The sequence below is a fragment of the Taeniopygia guttata genome, chromosome 1 (assembly GCF_048771995.1).
Source record: "Taeniopygia guttata chromosome 1, bTaeGut7.mat, whole genome shotgun sequence".
In the NCBI taxonomy this organism is placed as follows: domain Eukaryota; kingdom Metazoa; phylum Chordata; class Aves; order Passeriformes; family Estrildidae; genus Taeniopygia; species Taeniopygia guttata.
The window spans coordinates 22,808,199-22,829,514 of record NC_133024.1 but is presented as its reverse complement, the minus strand read 5'-3'; the positions used below and the strand labels follow the sequence as shown (position 1 = coordinate 22,829,514).

The window sequence follows — 21,316 nt, the reverse complement described above, 5'->3', positions numbered from 1 at the left end:
GATTATCCCAAGATGAAGAAAAAGCAGAAGGAAGTCTGGCTACTAAGGAAATTAGATACACTTAAGAAAAAAAAAAAAAAGGCTTATCAAGGACCACTTAATGAAAAGATAATGTAACAAATATATATACATATATGTATATATGACATATATAACCCCTTGCTCAGAAAATGCCTGGCCAGTGGTCTGCCAGCAGCTAGAAAGATTAAGCGCAAGGCAGCAAGACTTCTCATTTGTCCTGCCCACAGGTACAGTGAGTAACTGCCCTGGCTAGAGTCAGGGACATGCTCTTGAGCCTGTCTGGTGGTCTGCAGAGGGATGTGATGTGGGCAAGGTAGGTTTTCATTTGAACCGTGCTCCAAATGCATGCTTCAGTGCTTATCTGTTGTTGTTGTCTTCTTTATCCGAATATAGAAAGCACTACTTGTCAGGTACTGAGGGTAAGCGTGATAAAATTAATAGAAACCAGAATATGACATAATCATGTACATTCAGCACGAGTTCCTTGATTTATTTTGTGATCAGAGCTTTTTGTTTCCTCATCTAGAAAATTGTGATAATTGGTGTTTATCTCATATTGCTGTACAAAAGCAGTTATGCTGTAAACTTTCTTTTCATGGTTGTCCCTGTGTTTTTCTGTTGTAATTTCCTTTTCTGTCTTAAACTTGGGTTATAATCTGTCTCGCCATAAAGGGCCTTCTGAATTCATCTTCTGACATTAGTTTGGCTATCAAATAATTGAAGGGAATAAACTGAGATATGTGTGTAAGTCTGTGTGCTGTTTTTGCTGTCTTCTGTCATGCAGGCAAGACTAAAAAAACTTGAAAAGTTGACATCCCTTTAGTGGGAACTCTCAGTTTTTATTCAAGATCAAGGTACAGGAGTAGTATTCTTCAGAAAAGTGATTGTGGTCTCTGGTTGGCCTTGTTTAGCACTGCTCTTGATAGCATCTCATCACTGCATTGAGAAAATTGCAGGTTTCTTCCTTCTGTGCAGATAATTTGGCAAATTCCTTTTAATATGGCTCCACTGTTTTTAAAATTAAAAAAAATGAGATCTGTAGGACTTACTGTGTCAGTTTAGAGCGTGTTGTTTGCTGGCAATAGCAACTGTGCTGCACAGCACACACAAGTCAGGGGCTGGATGTTTATGAAACACGTGAGAATAGGTGTTGAATTTTCTTATGTACTACTTCATTTTACATAAACTGTATAGTGCCAAAACACCCACTCAAAAATAAAGTGCAATAGAAAAATGGCATTCAAATGTTAAGGATATGACTTAAAGCTCTTGTAGCCAAGTACAATAAAGTTGAGAGACTTACTCTATTTATAAATCATACTGATGTTTCAGGTATTCCAGCTGATGCAATGGAGAGGACAGACCCCAAAAAGAGCATTATGTGAGATGCTATATGTAGGTACAGTAAGATGAACACAGTACCCTGAAATTCTAGTGGAAATACATCTGAGAATATTCTCTCTTTGATTTCTAACTTGTGACCACTGTGTTTTAATTCATTCTCTAAATGACTCCTATGTTTTTAACATCCCTGGATTCTAACAGTCTGCAAAATAAAATGTCCTCTGTCTCAGAATGGCATCCTTGCTTTGTTGCTATACAAGTATCTGCCTTCATATGCCATGACACATATTGCACTGCTTCTCATGAGTAGAATTGTAGCAAGATGATACGCTTCACTGGGAGCCGTGCTACACAAGAACAGCATGGATTGTTCAGGAAATACCAATCTCCTCTTCCATAGGCTCCCTGGTGAGATTTTGGGGCTAGCAAATACATCTTGAACTAGTCAGGGTGACAATAGACAAGTCGGAAGTAGCTGCATTGTAAGCTGAAGACAGAAGAGTTACAGTGACTTTAACTTGGGTCACATCCAAACACGATTTTAGAGGGAGGAAGGGAAAGAAAGAAGTCTGCCTCTTGGGTTGTGAGCATGGGCAGACCCTCTCACCCTGTAGTCTCTCATCTTGTTGGGTTTTGTTGTTAGTGGTGGGTTTTTTGTTGTTTGTTTTGGGAGGGGAGCAAGGGAGAGCTTGTTTTCTACACTGCATCTTCCACATGTCTAGACACTGATATGTAAAGACACTTAAAGGGGTGGTGTTCCTTCTCTCTGTGGTTCCACCATTGTAGCAGGTAGTGAGTGATACCTGTTGTCATATTTCCGGTCCTTAAGTTTACTCAGAGCCTAGAAAAAGCCTACCTTAGCCCTTGGATACAATTCTAGCCATCTTTCACTTTTACATTCTGGCTTGGTTTGTTCTAATGCATGTCAAATGGAGGAAGAGGAAAAGGAAGAGAAGCCATAGAAAGAGGAATGTAAAAATCATCTAATAAAGCAACATCAGTACATAATATAATACTAAAAAATTAGTTAGAAGATGAACTTCCAAACTACGGAGTCCTCTCATCCTGGGTTTCCCAAGTAGCCACCCTGTTCCATCACTGAGTTTCCTTGTCAGTGTTTCAGAGGACATGCAGCACTAGATAGCATTGTTGCTCCACTCTTTGTGTATGGCTCACAGCTTGGCTGTTCTGCCTAGTCACTGGTGGGTCAGGTCTTCAAATAGTCCATCAGCCATGCCTAACTTCAGTGAGAGTGCTTTAAAAGATAAAATGGTCCACTTCTCAGCACTGAAATGTCACTTCTGCTACAGAATGTGATCATTCTGTTACAGTGATACTGTGTGGGCTAAATTTACTCGTGTTGCTGTGTTATCGTTCTCCTGCTCCCTTTTGCTCTGCTACTGATCTGTATTGAAACTTCCTAGCAAAAACTTCTCTTAAGAAGCCAGACCCTCAGAAAACAGATTTCCATGGGGTAAATTTCTTGTTCAGTAGTTGAGGATCACCTTGCCCAGTCTGTTTGTGGCTTCAGCTTGCTTTTTTTTCTCCAAGCTTAACTAAATTGAAAATTGTTTGGAGACGATGAAGCTAGTTGTCCTAATTAATACAAGTGGGCCCAGGTGGGGATAGAACTTGAGACCAGTCAGGTTGTATGGGTAAAAAAAACCCTCCTCCATTTGAGAACTAGGTACTGAAATGGAGAAGTTGAGGATTCCTAAGATATTCTTCCGCTAAGATTTTGGGGTTTTTAACTTTGGGGTTTTTTTTTCTTTTTTTTTTTTTTTTAATTTATTTCTGCTTGGATGTTGTGTAATGTGTTGAATGTATGGATTTTTGGGTATGAGAGACCACATCTGAGAGAGGGAGGTTACCTTAAAGAAAATGCTTCCTTTCAAATAAAGAGCAGTGAGTGGTTACTGCAGCCTTGTTTGTAGCTTTTGTTGACTTGAAAATAGTGGTGCATTTCATGCTGTGTCAGAATGTGCTAGGTTCATCCAGCAGCTGGAGGTGTATGGATTAGCCACCAAGTGCAAGGGAGAGTGCAGAATTTTGTTGTGTTTTTACTATGTTGTAATTCTGAAATGAAAACTATGACAATGCTAACAAGGTGCATGAAGGGGTGTCTTTTTTTGAACAGGAGTTTTTCATAGAAATGGTTAAAAAAGCCTTGTAAATCTTTGAAGGTGTAGTTTTTGTGTAAGGAGATGGAAGAATATTATGCTCCTCTAACAAGCATCTATCATTTCATTGCTATTTACTCTGCTCCTTGATCATCCCTCTCCATTTCTGAGCTACCTTTATGTCGGTAGCTGTCACTGAAGACTTCTACTTGCTCCCTTGCATCTGACAAAGACTCTAAACAGGGCACATTCTGGTTGTTGACTTTGAGAGTAGATTTTAGCCCAATTTGCATAGATAAGATTTGGCGTGCTATCCTGTCCCGAGTGTCTGTTCAGTGAAAAACATGCAGCTATCTGTGCCTCTATCATTTTGTTTGCCAGCAACCTGGCAAGAAAAACTCTTTTCAAGTTCTGACCTGGCTGATGGCTATTTGATGGCACAGAAAAAGAGGAAATAAATAGCAGTTGAAGTAGTCTAAAACACATTAATTAGGTAAGGATTTAGACTAACATCCTGCATTTCCCTGTCGCCTTCAAGAATGCCATTGAACTATATTTCTAACCACCACACCTTTTCTTGTACCTGTAGGCTTAAAGGCTTTGCCCTTGAGGAAAATGACTTCCCTAACCCTGGCAATAACACAGTTAAAGGTATGGGAATAGGTCAGCCAGTGCCTGTTATGGTCCTGTAACCACAAGACAATCCATCTTCCCCTTCATAAAAATCTGGCTGCAGTATTATTGTGTGTAATGCATGCTGATTCTAGAAGCAGTATGAATTGTATACATCTTGCACATCAGTTTCAGTGTCTTAAAAAATGAAGAGTTTTTTTTCCTTTTTCCCCTTCCTTTGAAGTTTTAAAGCAGAACTTGCTGGTGACCCACTTTTGCTAACAGTTCTCTTAACTAACCCCTGTACTCACTTATACATTTTTTTTTCTCTTCCACCCACTGTCTGTCTAGCCTGGTTTAAAATTTTTATATATGTACTTTTAAAAAATTGATTAGTTGGAGAGCTGCCCGTTCTTCTGCACTGTATAATAAGGATTTAAAAACTGCACACTGAATTCTGTATAGTGTAATTAAAACTGACCCAGATTTGGACCTGAGAACACCAGGACTTAGCCAAACTTGCCATGAGCTGAGTTCTGATGGCAGATGGAAGCTAATGAGGACACACTACACTCCAGAATTTCCCAGCTGCTTGGCCCCTTTTTGTACAAACAAGGTTTGGAGTGAAGTCCCAATCCCAAGAGCATGTTTAAGCAAATGTACTGCACCCAGTGTTTTGAGAAACAAGGCAGTGCTGTTGGACTGCTTTGGGAAAATTTTGAGGCATTATTTCTAATAGGCTTTTACTGGGATCAGTGTCGTGAATATGCTGTCTTCCACCTTGTCCTAGTCTGAGTGTGATCATATGGTTCAGATCCTATATGAATACTCTCCTCCCATTTCAGTTGGGAGGTTTCCACTTTAAATTAATGGAGTCTTAAGATACCAAAGTACTGGGTCTCCCTTCGACCCGTGGTTCCCTTAAGTGGATTCAATGTCCTGGGACTATTCAGGCAGATGTAATTGAATCAGTTTGAAGCAGCTGTAGCTGGCATGTGGTCTCTCAGATTGCTAGCACCTGCTTGGTTGGGTTTTTTTGTTGTTTGTAACTCACTAGAGTGAAAATAGTGCCAAAACCAGCATTGGTCTTGGAGCTGATAAAGCACTCCAGCTCCTATATCCCTTTCCCCTTCTAGCCCGCCACCTCATTACTGGTGCCTGCAATAATATTGTTGGTAGTGAGCAGAAACAGGTTTATGCTTCCCCTCCAACTGCCTCCCTCCCCTTAAAGCCCCTGCACTGCCAACACTGTCTCTCTTCTTCATAAGCAGTAAGACTTAATCGTGCTCAGGTGTGCAGTGTCTGTGCCCTCCTTAGAAAATTGGGCAGCTCATGGTGTGCTGTGTCTGATGCAGGCAGCACCAAATTTATCTGCTGCCCTAACAGTCTCACTGCTGGCACAGCAAAGTTGCTGTTCTTCATGTGTAACAAATGACCAAGGAGGTCTGGGAGGTTCTGTTCAATGCTTCTGCTCCCTTCCTCTGGTGTAGCATACATAGATTTTGGTTACTGTGTTCCTATTCTAGTCAAACTTTTAATATGGGAAGATTTCAGAAGGGACCGTGAGTTACTTGGTTGCCTCTCTGTATCGTGTGAGTTATTGTGATGAAAGTACAAATTAAACACAGTAGTGCACTTGGCCAAATACAGTAACAACACACAGTAGTGTGGTTTTCAATGTAATATTACAAGATGGCACATTGCAACGTTAATTTTTTTAATATATACCTCCATTGACTTCCCCTTAGTTTGTGCATAGTTTATGTGCCTCCCATTTATTTTGTCCTTCCATGCCACAGAGATAAAGAATGTATCTGGATTTTTAATTCCAGCTGTTTTCATATTTGGTATTAGCCCCACATCTCACTTCTTGGTCTTTTGCTCTCTCCTTCCCCCTACACCTTCCCCCCCCCCCCCCCCCCCATTTTTTGGGTATTACCACTTATTTCTAGGCTTGAGAGACTTTTGTCCTCGACTAATGTATGGATGTATGGGACTTGATTGCCTCCTGCAATAGCTTTAAAAATTGCTATTTTGGGGAATTAAAGGTCAGTTCCTCAAAGTGTTCTGGGTTCTAAAGCTGTTTCTTTCTTTCTTTCTTTCTTTCTTTCTTTCTTTCTTTCTCTCCTTTTAATCTACATCTTGCATTTCTGTCACATTGTGAAAGGTTTTGGTTTGTCTGTAGATATTTGGGATGTAGGCGAAGTCTTTCCTCCCATGGAATAGTCCATCTCTGCTTCAGCACATGTGTTAATCCACAGCTCTCTGTGGTTTGTTGAACGCAGGCATTTGAAAGGTATTACTGAAGGCAACTTCTCTGGGGCTCAAAATACAATTTCAATTCAGTGGAAGTTAAATACCAGTTTAAACATATAGAATTAATTGGGTTTGGGATTTTTGCAATATACAGATGTTTCCCTTTATGTATTTGTTTTTACAGTACAAGATACTCCTTGTTTTACCTTTTAATTTGCATTATGTGGTTAGACACCCCAATAAATTACCTACATGTAATTGTGAAAGGGGTGCAGCTAAACATTTTAATAGTTGTCTGATGGAACTACAAAGGAAAAGAAAAAAGTGGAATTTCAATCAAGACAATTGTTTTTATTAATCCAGTAAGATAATATCACCACTTGATTTTTCTCTTGTCCTGTTGTGATTTGTAGTGTTTTGTTTGTTTGTGGACTTATTTTGTTTTCTTCCAGTCTATACTCGGTCTTTCCTACTCCCTTTTGGTTAGTCTCAAAATGTCTACCAATAAAAACATCAATTTGTAATGATAGCTTTTGCTACTCTTTGTAGTCTGGAAGTGTTGCAGCTGCAGATATCATCTACTGAATAAAATGTCAGCCACCAGTTCTAAAAGGGGAAGCTACTAAGGCTTAAGTTATGAAACAAACAAGGACTGTGGCTCTCAATTTTTAGAGATACTACTTTAAAACTGGATAAAATGTCAGCCACCAGTTCTAAAAGGGGAAGCTACTAAGGCTTAAGTTATGAAACAGACAAGGACTGTGGCTCTCAATTTTTAGAGATACTACTTTAAAACATTTTCACTATAAGCGACACTTTTTGTGAATTAAATAATGGAGAGTAAATATGGAATATTTTATCCTTTTGTTTTGAGTACCTAGCATCCTTTGATGAGATCAGTAGAATTATGGAACGGAAGCTGTTCTTGACACCACAATGAATATAGCACCCATGGATATCTAAATAAATAGCAATAGCAAATTCAAAAATGTTGTTTCTACGCAAAAAATACTTGGGGGTGTGGCAGGGAAACAAGCAAAAAGTATGCAGGTGTCTGTCTTAGGATTTCTTAGTGCCATTTGTAGCCAGCCAGAACAAGAAAGCATCTGCCACTCTTATGGTTGTCTTGAAAATAAATATAGTTTTAGGTCAGCAGCAAGTGCTAGCTGATATATTTTATTTCTAGAATGCTTTTTTTTTCATGTCCTAAAGTTTACTTTAAAAATATAGGCACTAAATAATTGTGAATTCTACACTAAGTACAAGAGGTAGTAAAGAACCAGCAGAATTTATGTTCTGAAGCAATCTATCTGGCGTTTGCAAAGAGAAAAATATATAGGTGTTCTTTTCAGTCTGCTAACATCCTAACGATGAGTTGCAAATGAAGTGGTGTTTATTGTGCTGAACCATGTTTTTTGTACATTTAATTTGAAGGTATCCATTCAGAGACTGTACATCTCTTACTTGGATACAGATAACTGATCGTTTTTACATGAAGCATGGTAGCTTTTTGTGCCTAAGGAATACAGCGCTTTTCAAGCTAAGATATATTAGTAACTAGCACAGGAGGGTGACAGAAAGGACAACAAAGGGAGTTAATAAATTGATAATGAAGCAGGATTATAGAGGATTGAGCATGGATATTAGAACCATTTCAAACATACTTTTAAATCACTACCACTCTACTCTGATTCTGTCTAGTGGCACCACCCTGAAATGTATTGTTGAGTATTTGGAAAAAGACCACTTGATTTGTCACTTACTGGCAAGCATGTCCACCTCCTTGACAGGGGTCAAGAGGTTAAATGAATGACAAGCAAGATTCTCCTGTTTGCCATGCAGCCAGCCTCTCTAGAAAAGCCTTTACTTATTAGAGTTGACAAAAATATTTGGAAAACTTGCAGTACAGTTTGTTTGTTTGATCTACAAAAGAAATCCTCTTATTTTCTGGACTTTTCCTTCCATCGCTGCATCATAAACATACAAAGTTAAGAAATCGGTGACCAATTTAACACTGAAGTGGATATAAAAAGAAACTTCTAACTAACAAATAAAACTCTGTAAGCAAATCAAACTAATGCTAAGTACAGTTGAGGAGATGGTAACAAAAATGAGATGGGCTCTAAATCAAAGAAGAAGAAATCTCAAGACAATTATTTCTGTTACAATAACCAGGCAGTTTCTTGAAAGAAGTATAAGCTGTCTCATGCATACTTAGAACATATAGCTCCTGTCCACTTCCTAAAGCTTCAGTTTTTGCTTTTCTCAAAAATTCCATGCTCGACAACTGGGCAGAAGGCTATGCTGAATTAAATGTTATTGTTCTGGTATTCTCCATCCATTTGCAATGCACATAATCAGGAATTCAGCTATGTCCCAAGAAACCCGTTTAACCTAATGAGAGCAAATGGCAATGGGTGTTCCTTACCCGAGACAGCAGTGCCAACGTTTCTGCTTAATTGGGACATATTTGGCTGGTTCCAGTGCTTCAAGTGGTTTTTTAACAGGTGTTTAATGGGTGTGGGATTCTGAACTATGCCCTTTCGATACAGCAGTTGCCAAATAAAGATTAACAGAAATAAAAAGATCTAATACAGAATAATCATTTTTGTCTTTGTATATTTATTCAGCATAATTTTTACTTTAAGTCGCAGGCGGGTGGGGAGGTGTTTCTTCTCCTAATTGAGAAAGTCCATTAAATAGAACAACAGGATGTCTAGCAGGGTGTCCTAATTAAAATTACCCTGTAATTTGAACAAAACATTCATTTGTATGTAGCTAAGGTTGACCTAAACCCCATCTAAATCAGGAAGAATTATTATACAATTTTTTTTTCTTCTGAAAATGCAACTTAGCATTCTGCCAGCAAACAGCATGGTTCTGTTATTATACAGTATTCAAGAGTAGGATTTTCTCTTCAGTGTTCAAAAAATAATGTTTTGAGTAAATTTAACAAGAGGGTTCTCTCCTACCACTACCCTTCGATAGTATTCATTCATGGTTGTGCTTCTGTGGTGTTTGAAAGCAGAGACAATTTTGTTCTGTGCATACTGTAAGGCCATCTGAAGCCTTTGGTCGTGGCCAGTGTACTGGTGAACTAATAAGCAACTGAGATAGCAGATGCTTAGCAGGACTGATTGGCTCGGGCTTGACTTTGCTCTCTGCGACTCCACAGTTTCTGACTGGCTTGGAGTGTGAGCTGGGTAATTTTGTTATCTCGGGGAGTGTGGGCCTGCATACATAATCCAGGCTGTCTACACAACTGAGGAGATTCCTGTAAAAATGACCCGCTCGTGCTCTGCCTGTCATGCTTTAAATGCTGCTGAGGCAAATTGTATTTAATATAATTTGTCAAATCTAAGTGAATGTTTGAAAGAAGTAACTTCAGAAATATTGGTTGTATTTAAAAAGAAACTCGCAGCATCCTTAACTTGATAGAGCTGTGCAAACTGCAGCTTGTGCTCCCAGGACACAAAGTGGTGGAAGTTTGTTTACTTATTTATTTATTTATGCCCACTTTCTGGGCAGGTTGGAATGAGGAGGATTTTCAAAAATGCTCAAAACTGGTCTGAATATGCTGCTGATAGATTCAACTTAGACTTCTTTACCATAATTTCTGTGGAAAGGGTATCACACCCTTCCTTTAGATAATCCCACCCATATGTACAAAGAGTGAAACTTGATAAATGCCAATATTTAATTTGGTGCAATAGGACTTCCCTTCCACTGAATTATTCTTCTGCTTAAACCAGCTTTTAATTTTCATCTCTCAGCTTCAGTAGAATATATAACAACAAAAGAAAAGAAAGGGAAAATCTGATGAACGATTTGCTTAACCTACTTTAAGCTCCAAGAAGAATTGTTAAAAAGAAGATAAAATTTGAGGCTAGTGTTGTGGTAATACACTTTTCAACTGATCAAGAGCACTTGAATATAAAGTATTCAAATGTTGGCATAATTTACAATTTTAGATTCCTGTCATTGTTTTAAAGACAGTCAGATCTGGTGTGGGCACATGTTGTATTGTAGAAAGAGTAAAACTGATTCAATCAAACAGGTATTGGCCAAGGTTATTTTATATGTGTGTCTGCACATATATGTTATCATGTGGATATTTAAGCATGCATGTTTTCCAAAGGACAGTTATCTTGCAGAGAAACATATTCAGTAACACCACAGGAGGACTATCTACACAAATTGGTTGTACTGGTAACTGTACCTTAAGGGCAGTTGAAAAAAACTGGGAAACTCCTGTTGGGGAAACCAGCATAGATTGTGTAACAACCCATACAGCTGTCCATGGTGGATAGAATAATTGTAACCATCTTGAGAGTGTGTAGAAGACTGGAATGAAAAACAGTAGTTGTGTGGATCCCATTGCTTCAGACTCTCATATGCTGGAAAGCATTTTTTGTTATTGTTGAACAAAAGTCATCAATTCTTATGGCTGGTCTGGTGTCCTGCCCTTGAGGCCTGGTTCTAATTTGGCAGTACAAATTCTAACTGCAATACTGAAAAGGTGGGTATTGATTGTTGAGCTGATAAAAACAGGTGAAGATCAGGTGTCTGCACTGATTCTTTTTCTCAGTCACTTTAATTTCCAAAGATTGTGAATCACCTGTAGGTGCTAACTGGCTAGCGAAGCTCTTCCTTAGTGACTCCTTCTCCTGAAGATATTGTAGATGGTGGTGTCAGGTGATTCCCTACCACCAAAGGATCTTGCTTATAGGATGTAAAATACTCCAATTCCTTGGAGCAGAGAAGCAAAAGGAAGGGAACTTCAATGTCTTCTGTACTCAGCTGAAATCCAGATGCCCATCCTGCACAGCTATTTGGACAGAGTGGCTTTAGAGCTACTGAGGGCCACGAAGTTAGTTTCTAGTCAGGACCGAATTGATGTTTCTTCCCTGGAAATCAGCAAAAGAGATGTGTAGTAATGGTTACTGCAGAGATGTAAAGGAAAATTCCTGCTCTTCATCTGCAAGTGTATTTTCTGAAGTCCTTGAAAAATTTTTCAGGAGCTTCACCATCTTCTGGTAACAGTGGTTCTTAATCACATGCTTTATCATTTGCCTTTGGCAAGAATGCTCAATTCTTTCCATTTGAATGTGGGACCTTGCCTTATTGCCTCAGGGAAGTGTTACTCTGTAATGTATGTCACTTGAGGCTAATTCAACCTGCCACTAGGAAAATGCCCTTGGTGCAGATTGTAGCAGTGCACCATTATCTCAAGCTATTTTTCATCAGAGGCAGACTGCATCTATTCTGTATGATCTGCATAGTCCAGCCGTTTATTTTAGGTTACTGTGTGAGATGGGGTCTTTTTTACCTATAAAGCTGTGATTGGTTAGACTTCCAGCTGTGTGATAAGAGCCTTTCTCCTGTGTCATACCAAAGCAGCCCTAGATATCACAAGGTGTAGGTCTACAGCAGCTTAAAATAATCAGTGTTGATGCTGCTCTGTTGCTGTTCCTCCACTTGACTAGTTCTGCCACCTCCTTAGCTCTAATCCCCAAATTTTCTTCTTGGATCTTGAGCTGCAACAAGGGTTTGATGTGGCTAAAAACACATGGGCTATAAACCTTCATTCAGCTGAAACTCCCTGAACCAGGCAATTACACAGTCCTGGCTCTAGGGTGGACCTGGGGACATGTGACAAGGAGAGGAAGGAGGTAAGGGAAGGTTGGTATTGTGACAGCTCCAGTTAAAATCAGCTTACATCATAACACAGCCATGCTTGTAAGGTTCTGGAAATGATAACCCAGTGGTTTCAGCAAGATACAGCTGTGAGCATAGGATATGATAATCAGGGGAACTGTGGCTTTGGAATTTCCTTCCTCTGCTGTTTTCTAATGCATCATTTTGGTATACATCAGAAACACTGAAGATCATACACCTCAACCTTTCCACCCTTGAAAAGGGAAAATGATATGAAGGCTTGATTAATTTCTTTTATGAGGTTTGGTTGCTGTATGTCACTAGAAGCATATCAGGCAGAGGGAAAATAAAAAAGAAAACATTTTTATAAGCAGTAGGGAATTTTCCCCTTTGAAAAAGAGCTAAAACTTCATTACCATTTCAGCCAGCTTTAAATTAAAATTTGCATCTGAAAATAATCCATAATGTGTTTTGGGTGCCAGTGAGTCACATCAGGACAGTATCAGCACAAGTTTCTTGTGTGTACAGCTTGAGATGTTGCTCCTATATGGTCAGTAACAGTGCTACTGTGCCCCTCATGCTGGAGTGAGAATTCCTATGGAATTAACACTTAGTCTTGTGCTGATCACATAAAGCCACATGCCTGGGTGGGGCAAACTGAACGGAGCAGATGACTGCTGGGTCCCGAATTCTACACCTGCTTTGTGTGCAGACTCACTTGGCCTAGTGCTTTTTACTGAGACTGGTCCTATTCCATTCCATTGCAATAGGTCTGTTTACACCAGAAGAGGTTTCTCTTGTAATTTCTGTAGGACAGGCCCTTTGAGTGAGTGATTGGGTCATCTTTCACCCATCCCTACACCACTGAATGGTGATACTTTAATTTTTCTGCCCTACTGAGCACAAGTCATTGAGTTGGATGTTGGGATGAGGAGAGGTCAGAAGTGAAGCTAGCAGCTCTGCTAGAATGAGAAAACTGCTCTGTATCCCTAGGTTTTGTACATGAGAGCATGTAGGCATCTGTAGCGTGCAGCCTGGAATGGGGTTTTTTTTTTGGTTTTGTTTTTTGTTTGTTTGTTTGGGGTTTTTTTGTTTTTGTTTTTTTTTCCCTGTAAGGTTTTTATGTCAAATCTACATGGATTAGATCTGTAGCTGTCCTAAGCAATTGGTACCCCAACTGCAGAGCCTTTGGAAAAAACGTTTTGCTGATTGTATCAGGCTTTTGGTAGGCATATGTTGGAATTCCTGACAACTGTTTCTAAAGAGTTTTCCATCATGCAAGGTCTTAAAAGATAATTTTCTTGTCTTTCCCCCCCGCCCCCCCCTCCTCAGGGAACTAGAGGGCTTGACGCATCCTTTACATCCTGCATTTACTGTGACCACAGTCCCTCCCTGTTCTCACAAGTGGAGCTCAGCCCTGCTTCCCTTCCTGTTGATTCCCAGTCAGCTACATGGTAAGTTTTCATTATCTCTAGACTTGTTGCCATGAGGTAAAGCTCTGGCAGACTCTCCTGAAAATCCATTAGCACTGGGCATTGAGGGCAGAGCACTTCATGCCTATCAGAGATCGTTCAGTTGTATTCCAGGCTGACTGCAAGGAAAGGAAGATAGTATTGAATTAGCATTGCAGCTGAACTTCAGCATAGATTGTTATAGGAATAAAATATGAAGTAAAATATGTGACAGAATTAAATCCATCAGTTCTAATAAAAGAAACAGAAGAAAGCAAAGAAATATTGGACCCTTAAATCCCATTAACCAGGCCAGAGAGAGAATGCGTTAAAAGGAAGCTGCACTGTATCTTTTTTCATTGTTTGATGAAATAATCTTTTTCACCCTTTAAGTAGTGTGTTTAAAACTCCAGTATTTCTGAAACAAAGGGAATATACAGCCACCGAGCTAGCTGGTTTTTATACCTTCCTTTCTGAGTATTGTCCTTCAGTGCAATACAGAGCCATTTCTTTGTTCTCACAAGCTAGCAGTTAAATTGTATGTAAATGTATGCAAATTAGATGCTGTCTAATAAAGAGAGTCATTAGATGGAAGAAATATTTAGTTTAGGGGGGGAAAAAGAGAAGAAAGCAGGTGTATTTCGCAATAGAAAAATGTAAGATTGCAAAAGCCCCTCAAACTTTGGGTGAAGGCTTTTTATAAAGCCATTAAAATATTTTCTAAAAGGCTTGCCCTACTCTTGGTCCTATTTTCTGTGTGTTTTTTTAATGTATGTGCACTTCTGTGTTCCTAAGACGCACTGGCTGTGCTATACGTACAGACATGTAAGTATTTCACTCATAAGTATTTTATTTCTTTAAGTCATGTAGCTATGAATTTACACACATGTACCTTGTACTAGGGTGTGTTTTCTTCTTATTGACTAGATAGAGGTGGAATTCATGTGGTAAATTTTGTTTTCTTAGGTTGATTTATTCATCATATGCCCTGACTGGGTACCTTTTCTCACTAAATCATCTTCCTCCATTTTGTCAACCCTCTCCTCAACAATTTTAAAGCTTTATATTTTTTTCCCCATTTTATTTATTCATCAGTGCTCAGTGCCAGATGCATTTCCATTCTTTCACTTACATTTTCTGCCAAGTTATCCCTTTTGAGGTATGGACCTGATTTAAGCCTGAAGCAGCAATGACCTTTGTAAACCTGAAGTTGCAGCTTTACTGTCAGGTGTCATAACACTAAAATGCTCAGAATGTGAAGCTTTGTGTCATCCAAAACTGGAGATTCCACATCTATGGATGGAGCACCTATATCCATCTAGGTTCTGAAAGACTTAAAATAGATGACCCTTATTTTCTTGCCACTTCCAAGGAGATGAAATTTGAGACTTGTCTCTACATTTTGAATTTCTACTCCTGACCTTTCAGCACTTCTGTTTAAGCGGACCAGTATACAAAGGTGATATGGCTCAATTATTTTCAAGTCTTTGTTGTATTTTGTTTCTGATGGTCCTTTAGCATGGTTTCAGGCAAAGAAGATAGCTGTATGTCAACTTGCCTATTTGTTCTGTTGCAGTTTTGCAAGCCTGGAAGTCTAAAGACATATATGTATATGTGTATAAAATATATGTATATAAAAATAATGTTGTTTAAATATTTACATACAAAACCAAAGGATTGGCTTCTTTCCCAGAATTACTGGAACTACCTTCCCCAGGAACATTTGGACTTGAGAAATCTCTACAGCAACACATTTTTACTGAAACTAAACAACTTGTGAAGTAGCTAGCTCTGCACCCTTTGTTGTTCATATGGGTTCTTTAGCTTACAGTGATGGAGAGACCTCTCTGCATGGGTAGTTCATGTCCAGCTAGTTACGATAAGATTATCTTTTATTGCCATTTCCACCTATCAGTTCCTCTTTGGCTTATTAGAGAGATCTTACAAGGGAAGCTTGGGCAGAGAGGGAGTATTTTTGCCACAGTCTTAGTCCATGCTGTGTGCTGCATCTGAGCAGTGTGTGCAGTCTGGACACTGCATTCCTTTCTGGGCAGCTAAAGAGCAGTCAGACTGATCACTCAGAATGAGCTGACCCCCAGCTGCCCAGTGTCCCAACCACCCTAGCCTTAGCAGTCAGCAGAGAAGCCATAAAGTGTCTGCTACCCAGTGGGAAATGTAGGCAGGGTGATCGTAAGGGCATGGTGGAGGTTTGGCAGTGAATATTTCAGATACTCTTGAAGGCATAATAGAATATGCAAAGGTGAAGATTGTGAGGAATGCAAAGGAAATCTGAGCTGTAATATAAGGATTCTAGAGAGAGATGAGGTTAAATTGAGGAGTAACATGGGACATATTGGTGACTAGGAGGGATTAGGCCATGTTAGCAAGCAGAAAATGTTGGTGCTTTACTGACTCACTCAGGGCACCACTCTTCTAGGCTGTCTGGTATTGAATGTCCAGGAGAACTGAGTCATTAGTGATGTAGGCATTTAACATGGATTTTTACACAGAGTTTTCAATCTAGTTAGGTGTAGTTATGCACATTCTTGAGATTTTGAGAGGTGGTGATTAACGCTGAAACCCTAATTGTGAGATTTACACTGGGCATGGGACAGTCTAGCAAACAAATCACCTTCTAGCTTTCACATTCTTGATCAGGTTGAAAAAAATACATGTAGATGAGTGATACTCAAACACAGGAAGAGTGATGTAGGTTTAGGGATTTGATCAATTCCATATTCCTTCCCATGCTTCCTGTGGTCTGGAATAATTGTTCAGGGCAGGAGAGGATTCAGTGCCTTACCTACTTCTGAGGATCGGCGTCTTGCTACCATATCCATCTCAACAATAATAATAATAATACAGCTTTCCTTCTTTTGAAGTACATTGCAAATATATATATGCTTTAAAAGATGTGAGACTTCTGTATCTTGTGATGATGAATCCAATAACAGTACTGTAGACAGATATGGGAACCAAACCCCTGGTGCATCAGATCAGATCCATCCTGTTAATGTCTTCAGCTTCAGCAGTGGGAAGCACAAGAAATCCTAAGCTGTAATAGTGGAACAATTAATGTTTTTCACTAGTGATCTTGATAATAAATGAGAATTTTTAAAGCTGCACCTCTCAGAAGTTTGTGCAACTTTAAAGAAATAGTTTTAAGAAATAAAATATGCCGCACTAAACTAATCCTAGAGCTAACAAACAGGCATTGGGACTAGAAGCTTTTGCTATTACCGACTGCTTATTATTGTTATTATTATTATTTCTTTTTAATTATGCAAAGTGCTAATCAGTTTGATTATGCACAGTGCTAATCAGGTTAATTATGCAAAGTGCTAATCAGTTATTCTCTAAGCACACGAGGAGAGCAGAGGTGCTGGCAGTGAATGGTGGTTCTAGATGGGGGTAGTCATGGCAGTCATTCCTTATTAAAAGAGGAGTAGGTGAGATGATAGGGGTTTTTGCTTCCATTAAAAAGTAAATAATAAAAAAAAAAAAAGAAAGCTGTGAGGGGGATAGTTCTGATGGGGTAATTCTTCTTTCACAGCAAGGCAGACTTTTTTTCCAAGTCAGCTCATGCTGTTGGATAATTTCTGTAGGAGTTTGAGTGCACTGATTTGGGCAAATGTATTGCAGGGGAGTCTTTTAATAGCAAGAGTGCAAGGTGCGCCCACTTAATAGGTCGGGGTGCATACCTAGAAAAATCACAAATTAAGGGAGCTTGGTCAATCTAACAGAGTCACCTTTTAAGCACTGGTAAGTGGGATAGTGATAATGTAACGTGGATGGCAGTTGTTCGTGTGTTATTATGGCTGAAGATCCTGTATGCGCATACAAAATGTGTTTCTTTCAGGGTAATGCCTTTAAAAGCTGTAGGAATGTAGGGTTCCTTATCAGTGGAACGTATGTTAGGTTGTGTTTCTTCTTCCCCTGTAGCAATAAATTAAAAACTAGAATTTTGGATTCCTGTGAAACAAGATCTGTTTTCACTAAGCTATGTTTTCCCATCAATTACAGAAGATTCAGTGTGTCTCTCTTAGTATGCTCAGTGTCTAATATCTAACCAGTATTCCTTATTTGATTATGTTTCAGTGTTGGTGTGGGATACATAAGCAGTACTTTTTTCAGTTAGTAATGGGGATGACATTCCCAGAGCAGGTAGCTACTTGCTCATAAAAGTCCTGGGTAAAAGATCTTAAGAGATTTTTGAAGTCATTAAAACAAAATACTGTTTCATATAAGGCCTGCAGTACTAGAAGGTTACTGCACCAGCAGTGCAAGTGAAATTTTCCTTGAAAAATTAAGCATTGAAGGCACTAACTTATGGGGAGTCATGGCAAATTTTACAGTGTATTTAGGGTAGGAAGTAAAGCAAAGAATCACTAGTATATGGCTTAAACCAGAGCCTGAAAATTAATAATATTTCCTTCTTCGCTTTGTGACTACTCCACAAGACACTGATCCTTAAAACACGTTTACTACCAAATATGTGGTCACAGATGTTCCTCTATTCTTATAAATTCTTTCTGGTGCTAGAAATCTAGACAAATCAATTGTCCAACAAGTCTAGTGCCTTAGACCTGGAGGAGGAGAGTATGTGATGCAAATTACTTAAGTGAGAGGGGGACATACCAGACACAGTGTCCTGAGACTCTGCATGCTTTGCTGTCTGAGCATCAAGTGGGAGTCAAATCCTGAGAAAACTCAGGATTCATTTTCCTGTGGATATTTCCCTGTAGTATCCAAAAAGTTCTGTAGAATCAGAAGATCCTTGAAAGGCCAACAGCATAAACTCTACTCCGTAGTATTTGCATCTTAGAAATGTAAATCTACCTGAGACATAATCGTAACTTCTGTTGAATTTCACCATCTCAGATGACTGTCCTTCTGACAAATTGGGGAACTAGAAAGGACAAACTCACATTCTGCTCCTAATCCTACTGCAGTCTTTTTAACCCTGCTAAATTGCATTACCTTGCTCTGCCTTAGTTTATCTTGATGGCCAAGTATGGTTAATGACACAGCCCTAACACAGTGGAGGTGGTTTGTGAGGCAAGAGTATTGTTTGCAAAGTTCTTGGATATCTCTGAACTAAAGGGGTTATAAAAGTCCTGTGTACTGTGGGGAGTTGTATTGTTAAGAATCATCACCATGTCTTGTGATATTGTGTAAATTAGTGCAAGATGGCACCAAAATAGTTTGTGTATGCCTAAAGAGTGAAATAAGTGGATAGAGAAAACTCGGTTGCCTTGACATGAAGCTAATGAGTTAGCAATAAATGAGGAAACCCCAATAAGGAAATCTGTGTCTCCTGTTCTTGAAGAAGTGTGCCTTGAGTGAAAAGGGGAGTCATTCACTTGTATGGCAGAAAGTCTTGGCTTCAAAACTCCTTTTGTATTTTTTTGAGGACCTGTTGTTCAGAGGTGCAGGCTAACTGCTACTCAGCCCAGCAGGAGCTGAGCCTGCTCATTGGCATTCCCACAACTGGGAGCTGGTAGAGAATTAGTAACAATAAGATTTTAAATGTTCAGCCTGACCTTTTAAAGTTACTGACCTGCATTCAGGTTACAAATACACAGCAATTTTCTCTTGAGCTGCAAAGATTCTAATGTTAAATCAGTAGCTCAATCAGAATAGCAGCCCTTCTCTTCTCCATTACTCTCATGCCTAGCTGCCATGGCTAGAGTAAAGGAACAAGAAAACTATCTAAACATATCCATATCTTACTGTGACACCAGTACTTGGAAGAAGCCCCACTGACATAAACTAACACAAAGTGACACATTGTTTAAAAAGTTGTTTCAAATGTCTTCTCCCATTGATCTTCTTTAAGGAGGATAAATAAACACTGTGTGTGGTGCAGCCAGACTGAGTATTTTTGCTCCTACAGATGTTTATACATTCTCTGGTGGTTGTTTGTAATGCTGTTTGTTGACTGTAAATTCCAGACCTGCATGTTTGTAATGTATACGTTTACAGGAGCAATGCAGTTTGGGGAGTGCAGTCAGGATAGTGCCTCTTATGAACACTACCAAATGAATAGTGGGTGGTTTGTTTTTCTCCTCCTGCCGAAGTAGTGAATTTGTCTTTGTGCTCCCAGTGCAAGGGATGGCTGTGGTGGCAGGAACTTCAGTAAAGCAGGACCTTCAGGTCCTTGAGGAAAGCCGTACAGGGTTTGTCTGGTGGGATCGAGTTACTTCAGCTTTTCATCTAACTAACAAACAACAGTATTGTACTGTCAGTTCATTCAGTGGTGATGAGGATGATGTGTGTTTTCTCTCAGGAGGAACTGACTGAGGTTGTTACAGATGACAAAATTCCTGTTGGCTAGGACCCCTCCTGCCCCTCTGTTCCTGTTTCACACTTCTCTCCCCGGTCTTGGAAAAAAATCTTGCCTTTCTCACTTATTGTTATTATCAGCAGCTTAATCCCCCAGGCAGTGGGATTGTGTAGAAGATTTGGGGAATGATGCAGGCACTTTCTTCCACTAAACTGAATGAGTGTAGCTGCCTGAACATAATGTATGTGTAGGAGGAGTTCAGCTTAATCAGTCACCATTTCTCCTATTAGGTGGAATTTCCCTTGAACCCATGCGTCTGTTGTGTTTGTGTAAGTTAAAGTTATGTGTTTTGGATGTTCCAGCTTGCCTTGCACTTTCCTTCCTGCTCTCTCATGCACTTTATCTACTTTTATTGGACACTGGTTTCACTGCCTTGCAGTTACCATCACAGAAACCACTCTCATTTGAGTATAAGCTTTATTAACATGTAGCAAATTTTAATTAGTTTTATTAGCTTTAAAAATAAAGTTTTGGGAGAGCTCCTTCTGCCTCAGGTAGGCTGTTTATAAATCTGCTACTAGAAAAAAAAAAATTGGTTTTGCCCATGCTAAAATATTCTGATAACATCAAAAAGTTATTGTGTCTTCATGGTTTGGAATGAAATCAACTGAATGACCTTTGTGGTAGGGAAGTATTCTTTTTTATTCTACTCTATGCTTGTGCATTTCACCACCCTGACGATAGCTGTTCTATGAAAATAAGAAGGACCTACTGTGATTGTGGGCTTCTTAATGAAGCCTCTCAAAAGGCAGAGGTCTGTCTGGTGGTCCTGCAGCTCACTACACTGCTGATGGCCACAAAGCACTTTGTATATATCAAATATACATTATACATATCAATATACATTGATATGTAGCAGATGCTCTTTTTCACTTGGCTGTTTGGAAATTCAGGGAATTAAATGGAAGGGGGGCGGGGGGGAAGTGAAATAATATTTCATTTACCTGAAGTCACACCTGTGAACACTAGAACTGAAGTTGACAGAGGAACCTTAATTCAACTTCCCTTGAAGTTGACAGAGGAACCTTAATTCAACTTGCTTTTCTGGTTTCTTTGGGTCACACTGGTGAGAACCAGTCTTCTCATAAAACACCTGATGGACCTGGTCTGGGGTGGAATAGAGATTTTTTAGTAAGCGGCTGTTTTCTTTAGGGCCAGTTGCCTCACTTACTGCTAACACTTGAAATTGTTTAGTAAATGAGGCAGAACATAGCAGAAAAGAAAAGGGTGCTTTTATTCTCAAGATTACAGTGAGAGCATGCATGTGCTTAAAGCAAAAACTATGCTTGAGTTGAGTTGCTTGTAAAATCAGACATCTTTTGGTGGGTTGCAAAGAAAGTTAGTATTTCTGCTTTCTCTTACCAGTTCACTTACTTGTTTTAGCTCTTCACTATTTCTACCTTTTAAAACATTCTGTTTGATTTCCTTTAAAGAAAAAAATAAAGTCAGTATCAGTAGTTACTGAGCCTAGTCTTGCATCACTTTGCTGCTATGTGCAAGACTTTTTT

General features: G+C 39.3%; 1 protein-coding gene across 16 annotated transcripts in view; it reads left to right on the top strand.

Moving 5' to 3' along the window:
• Window positions 1-21,316, top strand: part of ZBTB20 (zinc finger and BTB domain containing 20) — a 501,814-nt gene that overhangs the window by 107,771 nt on the left and 372,727 nt on the right. For 11 of the 16 annotated variants that reach the window (XR_012054410.1, XR_012054412.1, XR_012054413.1 and 8 more), the window contains exon 3: window positions 13,344-13,465. The exons of the other annotated variants lie outside the window; for them this stretch is intronic. The gene's annotated coding sequence lies outside the window, so the exon portion shown is untranslated. The remainder of the gene's footprint in view (window positions 1-13,343; window positions 13,466-21,316) is intronic. 16 annotated transcript variants of the gene reach the window in all.